Genomic DNA, 6820 nt, shown 5'->3' with positions numbered 1-6820 from the left:
TCTGTCTTCGCTCCCCTTTCTGTGCCCGGGGCCCGGCTCAGGGCCTCAGCTGGGGAGTCCGGCCCTGGCAGTGAGGAAAGTGGTGAGGAGGAGGCCAGCAGTGGGACTCCCGCTGGGCGCCGTGCCAGGGCCTTCGGGGCATCTCCCCCAATCCTCCCGAAGCAGGAAACCTCCTTGTGCCCACGTGACAGACCAGGGGTCTGAGGCCAGCGAAAGCAGAGTTACAGGACCAGGGTCCCAGAAAACAGCCTCCCTGCACCCGTGTCCCCTGCCACCAGACCTGGGGGTGGCTTGCCCCGGGGCACACGGACCTGGAAGCCAGTCAGTCTCCTCTCTGCTGCAGCCCAGGCGGATGGGCCCCATTCGTTCGTTCACCATGCATTCATTCTCTAGATGAGGTGGCAGGTGGTGCCCTGAGCTCAGAGGAGTGGCAACCCCGGGGGCAGGGGCTGCACTTCGCTCCCGGTCTGCTCCTGCACTGAGGGAGGGACAAGAACACCCCCCTTGACAGGGGGCCGTGAGATTAGGGCCAGCCCCTCCGCCTTGAGCACATGCTGCCTCCTTAGATGCCCCTATCCTCCCGCCCTCCATGTCCCCTGGTCTGCAGGGCCAGCCCTCCCCACCCCCACCTGTGGGAGGACGAGGCCACCTGAGCAAGCAGACGGACATCGTCGCTGGAAGACCCCAGGGGTGGAGCCGGGGCCCCATCACCCACACGGCGGACTCACCCTGGCAGCTGGGCCGTGGCTCCCACCAGACGGGGTTGCACCTGGGTGGGCTTGGCAGGGAAATCTGCGATGTGGGAGGCCCTCCCTGCTCGTGTAAATGGCACGCATGGGGAGGTGCCCGGAAGCCTGCCGTTTGGAGATACCCCGGTGTAGACAGGCGCGCCATGACTGGCTGTCGGGGCGGGTGAGTAGATGAGAGGTGCTTGGGTACTGAGCCCCCCTGCACGCTCACGTGTTCGTGCTGTTCCCGCCCTTGGCACATAGTAGCTGCTCCGTAAGGATATAAGTAACAAAGGATTTGTTCTGCTTGGTGGCACTGGATTCCAGGGGGTTCTTCTTTCTTTTTCGCCTATGAAAAATTTCTTTTTTGCAACAATTACACAGAATTTTCAACGTGAGAAAAAAAAAAAAACCCACAGTGATTTCAAAACTTTGTCGCTGTACATCTGGCCACAGGGACGGGAAGGGGCTTTTGGGCAAAAGCAGCTTGCAAGTCCCCTAGGGTCACAACGACCAATGTGACATCTGCATGTGGCCGAGCTGTGGATCAGCCTGGAAAGAACCGTGCCGTGGGGAGCCGGGAGAGCAGTCCTTCCTTTGCTCGTGTCCGAAGACAGGGCTGTGGGGTGCGAGAGACTTAGGGCTCCAGAGCAGCTCCCTTCACTCCCGGGGCCTCGGTTTTCCCACCCGTGAAATGGGCTGATGGCAGAGCCCTCTGTCTGTGATGAGAAGGGACGGTTGCCATCCCCCCCCCCCCCCCCCGGCCCAGCCCCTCCCCCTCCCCCTCCCCCGCCGTGTGCTCAGGGTGGTCTCATTTCCTTCCCTTTTCCTGCCCTGCTGCTCAGGCTTCAGCAACACTTTGCTGACACTTGTTCCGTTCTGCAAGGTCACAAGCTGTGGCACAGGCACCCAGTTCCCACATCGCTGAAGCCGCCCAAGGAGGGGGACAGGGCAGGGAGGGTCCTCGACCGGGGGCAGGGCTGACCCTCAGCCCAGGGCTGGGTCTCCACTCTGCCCCTAGCAGTGGGCACCGCACCCCTCCGTAACGGGCTCTCGAGACGGCTCACTCTTCCCATGGGTGGCTGTGCCCAGGGGACCCTCGAGCCCCGGCCCAACCATGACCGCAGCTCTGCCCACAGCCCCTGTCCCCGCAGCCTGCCCTTCTCCTGCAGGCCCAGCTGGCCCTGAGCAAAGCCAAAGCCCAAGGAAGGAGCTCGGGTCCGGTAGTGGCTGCTTCTCTTCCTCGTTGTTTGGGAGGAAGAGACGCATGTAAGGAGTAACTTAGGAGGCCTGGGGCCCATCTCTGTGTTCACCTCCTACTCTGCCCGTCCTGCTCCTCGTGGCCTGGCCCGTGCGCCTGCGGTGTCCACGGTGAGGCCTGAGCGCCGTGGACCACTGTGTGTGGGGGTTCGGCGGGACTCCAGGGAGCACGAGGGAAGCTGCCCGCTTCTGTGGGCACTGGGGACGGGCACCTGCCCAGGGGGACGCAGCAACCGCGGTCGGTTTGTGCAGTGCTCCGCTCTGCTGGCCGGAACAAAACGCATTTGCATGCACCACGCACCCAATACAAATTGTACAATTCGGGTGAGTCCGCACAGAAGCCGAATACTCGCATTTAAGTTCCACGATAAAAAATGCACGACAAAATTCGACATGTTATCTTATTAGCATTATCAATTTTATCAGTACTCGGTCACCAAATCAATGATGTAAAATTTCAATTTTTAATTTTTTGCTACCGACAACGACATCAGCTAGCAAATTAAAAATACCAGGACAAGTCAGGGGGGTTGAAAGGGACGCGATGCCACCAGGCGCCTCTGGGAGCCCCCCACCCTGACTTCAGGCACCCCCGGGGCGGGGGCAGGTGACCCCGTTCCTGACATCACCCGTTCAGACCATGGCGTCTGTGCTTCTTCCTTCGCAGCTCGTTCATTCACTCAGCAGCAAGCAGGTCCTAGGATGGGGCTGGGAGGAGTCAAGGTGGAGGTCAAGGTGGAGGTCGGGGCCACGGAGGGCACTTCGGGAGGCCAGCAGCTGGGAAGGTGTATGGTGTGACAAGAGTTTCCGGGCGCTAGCGGGCGGCGCACACCCCTTCCCGTCCCCGTGCCTCAGTTTCCTCACGTGCAAACCAAGTGCGTCCCGCTGCTCTGACAATCCGGGCTCCAGGCGGCACCTTCCGCAAACCGGAAGCCCCGAGCCCTCCCTGCCCTTCCTACCGCGTGGTGTGTGCGCCCCCCAGCGGGAACCGGAACAAAGGGGGCCAGGCCTCCTCTCGGAGAACAAAACCGGCTCTGCCCCTTTGTCCCTTCCAGCCTCCCCAGGGCCTTAGCGATTGCAGCCTCCACGGGGGCCACACAGCACCGCTCACGGTACCAAACGCACTACCCTTCGGCCCCGCCACTCGACGTCTAGGAGTTTTCTCTCAACACGTCTACGCACGCGTGTTGGAGACGGCGAGTTGATCTATGTATCAGGCTCTCCGTGGAATAAATACATGGTGTCAGATAAATACAACGGAAATAACAAATGTGCCGTCACAGGAAGTGGGCACGGTTGCCGGGCGCCTGGGGGGCTCAGTCAGTTAAGCGTCAGACTCTTGGTTTTGGCTCAGGTCATGATCTGGAAGTCTGTGAGTTCGAGTCCCACAACAGGCTCTGTGGTGCGTGGAGCAGGTGTGGAGCCTGCTTGGGATTCTCTCTCTCTCCCTCTCTCTCTCTGCTCCTTCCCCACACATGCTGTCTGTCTCTCTCAAACAAATAAATAAACTTATAAAAAAAAGAGAAAAAATGTGGGGCACCTGGGTGGCTCAGGTAAGAGGTTAAGTCAGCTCAGGTCATGATCTCACGGTCTGTGGGTCGGGCTCTGTGCTGACAGCTCGGAGCCTGGAGCCTGCTTTGGATCCCGTCCTCCTCGCTCTCTGCCCCTCCCCCGCTCACGCTCGCTCTCGCTCCCTCTCTCTCAAAAATAAATAAAAGGGAGTGCGCATGAATTCTCCCAGGAGCCCGCTCTTCCTCTTCCCATAAGTGGCCTGAGGCGATCTCTGAAAATGGTTCGCTATTCACTTGACCCGGAAAATCCGACAAAATCATGCAAGTCATCAGGGTCAAATCTTCGTGTTCACTTTAAGAACACGCGGGAAACTGCCCAGGCCATCAAGGGTATGCATATCCGAAAAACCACCAAGTATCTGAACGATGTCACTTTGCAGAAGCAACGTGTGCCATTCCAACACTGCAATGGTGGCGTTGGTAGGTGGGCCCAGGCCAAACAGTGGGGCTGGACACGGGGTCGGTGGGCCAAAAAGAATGCCGAATTTTTCCTGCACATGCTTAAAAATGCAGAGAGCAATGCTGCACTTAAGGGTTTAGATGTAGATTCTCTGGTCATTGAGCACATCCAGGTGAACAGAGCCCCCAAAACGCGGCGTAGAACTTACAGGGCTCACGGTCGGATTAGCCCATGCAGAGCTCTCCCTGCCACTTTGAGACGATCCCCACGGAAAAAGAACAGGTTGTTCCTAAACCAGAAGAGGAAGTTGCACAGAAGAAAAAGATATCCCAGAAGAAACTGGAGAAGCAAAAACTTACGTCCCGGGAGTAAATTCTGCATAACATACGTGCAAATAAAAATAAAAACGGAAAAATAAATAAAAAATAAATAAAACATTTGCAAACAAAAAAAGTGAGCACGTTCTTCATGAACCCACACGGAGCGAAGGCGCTGAGCTGCCACCTTGTTTGGGTCCCCAGCTGTGCTCCCTAGATGAGGGTGCCAGCAAGAGGGGTGGGTGCTGACCCTGCAGGGCCTCTGGAGGATCAGTTGCATTCCAGCCATTCCAGGAGAGGGAAGGGAGGCCAGAGCATTCGTTCTCCTGGGACCGCTCTGGGGAGAGGAGGCTCCCCAGCCGCTTCTGAGTCTCTGTGTGTGTAGACGAAACGGACTCTGGTAGCCCAAGGTCAGTCCTTCAGATAAGGACTGCCCACCCTTGGGAGGGAAAGCCCCCCCAAGCCAAACTGAAAGAGGGGTGCCTGCGCACACTCACGAAGTCTGAGGAGCTGTGGGCACAGGAGGGCACTGCGCCGATGCCACCTGCTGTGATCATTAAGGAAAAAAGCAAGGGCAGAGCAGTGTGCATCCACCCTCAATGTGGGCACAGGTTGCAATGGCTGTGCTGAGCGACTGTCACACTGAGCGACAGTGGCAGCTGCCTCTGCGGAGGCTCGCAGAAGCTGGGGGTGGGGGGGATTCGGCAGATGACTTACTTTTCCTTGTCACCCTTCTGTACTTTTAAAAGAAAATTTTGCACCACGTACAATTTTTACCTGCTCAAAAAATAAAATGAGGGGCGCCTGGGTGGCGCAGTCGGTTAGGCGTCCGACTTCAGCCAGGTCACGATCTCGCGGTCCGTGAGTTCGAGCCCCGCGTCGGGCTCTGGGCTGATGGCTCGGAGCCTGGAGCCTGTTTCCGATTCTGTGTCTCCCTCTCTCTCTGCCCCTCCCCCGTTCATGCTCTCTCTCTGTCCCAAAAATAAATAAAAAACGTTGAAAAAAAAAATTTAAAAAAAAAAAATAAAATGATATTAGAAACCAAACTTGCCATGTTGATGACTCAGAATACTTAACATTGTTAAGACAGCAGCACTCTCCAGGTTTGTGTATAAACACTACACAAGCTCTATCAAAATCTTAGACCACATTAGACCTTCGCTTCCTGGAAACTGCTTTGTCTATGCGTGCGGGCAGCCAGAAGTAGCTAGGGACTTGCATCTCCCTAGAGTTACCTTCTGTGTAGAAATGGACAGGCTGACCCCAAAAGTCACATGGAAATTGAAGGGACCCAGAAAAAACCGAAACAATCTTGAAAAAACAAAACAAAACAAAACAACAAAGTTGGAAAACTCACACTCTTCGTTTCAAAAGTTACATGAATTATGGTCATCGGAGGCTGTGTGGCACTAGAATCAGTGGGTGAATCGGTCGATGGGACAGAATTGAAGGTCCAGAAATAAGCCCTCACATTTATGGTCAATTGATGTTTGGTAAGGCTGGAAAGAATAATTGTTTTCAGCAAACGGTACTGGGACAACTGGATGTCCAGATGCAAATGAACGAAATTGGACCCCTACCTCACACCATCCACAAGAAATAGCTCAAAATGAATCGAATATCTAAACGTAAGGGCAAAACTACGAAATTCCTAGAAGAAAACACAGGGGCTAATCTTCATGATTTTGGATTAGGCAATGGCTTCTTAAACATGACCCCAAAAGCCCAGACAACAGAAGAAAATAACAGGCAAACTGGATTTCATTAAAAGTAAAAACTTTTGGGGACGCCCGTGTGGCTCAGTTGGTCAAGTGCCTGACTTTGGCTCAGGTCATGATTTCACAGCTCGTGGGTTTGAGCCCCGCATTGGGCTCTGTGCTGACAGCTTGGAGCCTGGAGCCTATTTCAGATTCTGTGTCTCCCCCTCTCTCTGCCCCTCCCCTGCTGTCTCTCTCTCTCTCTCTCTCTCAAAAAAAAATAAACAGTAAAAAAAAAAGGTAAAAAAAAAAAGAGTAAAAACTTTTGTTCTTCAAAGGACACCATCAAGAAAGTGAAAAGACAATCCTGATAAAGGACTTATATCAAGAACATATGAAGAACCCTTAAACTCAAAAATAAAAAGACAAACAATCCAATTTAACAACAGGCAAAGGTTCTTCAAAGAAACTGTACAAACGGCGACTAGCACATGAAAAGATGCTGAACATCATTAGCCATCAGAGAAGGGCAAGTCAAAACCAAAATGAGACACAACTTGTATCGGTCAGCTCAGCTGCCTAACAAATACCCAGACCGGGGTGGGGGAGCCTAAACAGAAACTTATTTCGCACAGACCTGGAAGCTGGAAGTTCAAGATCAAGACGCTAATAGGGCTGGTTTCTGGTGAACCTTCTCGTCCTGGTGTGGAGACAGCCACTTTCTCACGGTGTCCTCACGTGGCCCTCCCCGTGTGTGTGCACCCACATGTGCCCGCACACATGCACACGCACACAGGTCTGCTCTCTCTCCTCTTATAGGGACATTGCTCCTATGGGGTTAGGGCCC

The 6820-nt window shown here is 54.6% G+C and overlaps 1 pseudogene; it reads left to right on the top strand.

The window, feature by feature from the left end:
* The first annotated feature begins 3759 nt into the window (after nucleotides 1–3759).
* Nucleotides 3760–4331, top strand: LOC131494551 (large ribosomal subunit protein uL22-like; annotated as a pseudogene).
* The last annotated feature ends 2489 nt before the right edge of the window (nucleotides 4332–6820 follow it).

The sequence above is a fragment of the Neofelis nebulosa genome, chromosome 14, assembly GCF_028018385.1.
Source record: "Neofelis nebulosa isolate mNeoNeb1 chromosome 14, mNeoNeb1.pri, whole genome shotgun sequence".
Classification (NCBI taxonomy): Eukaryota; Metazoa; Chordata; class Mammalia; order Carnivora; family Felidae; genus Neofelis; species Neofelis nebulosa.
This window is presented reverse-complemented; position numbering and strand designations above follow the sequence as displayed.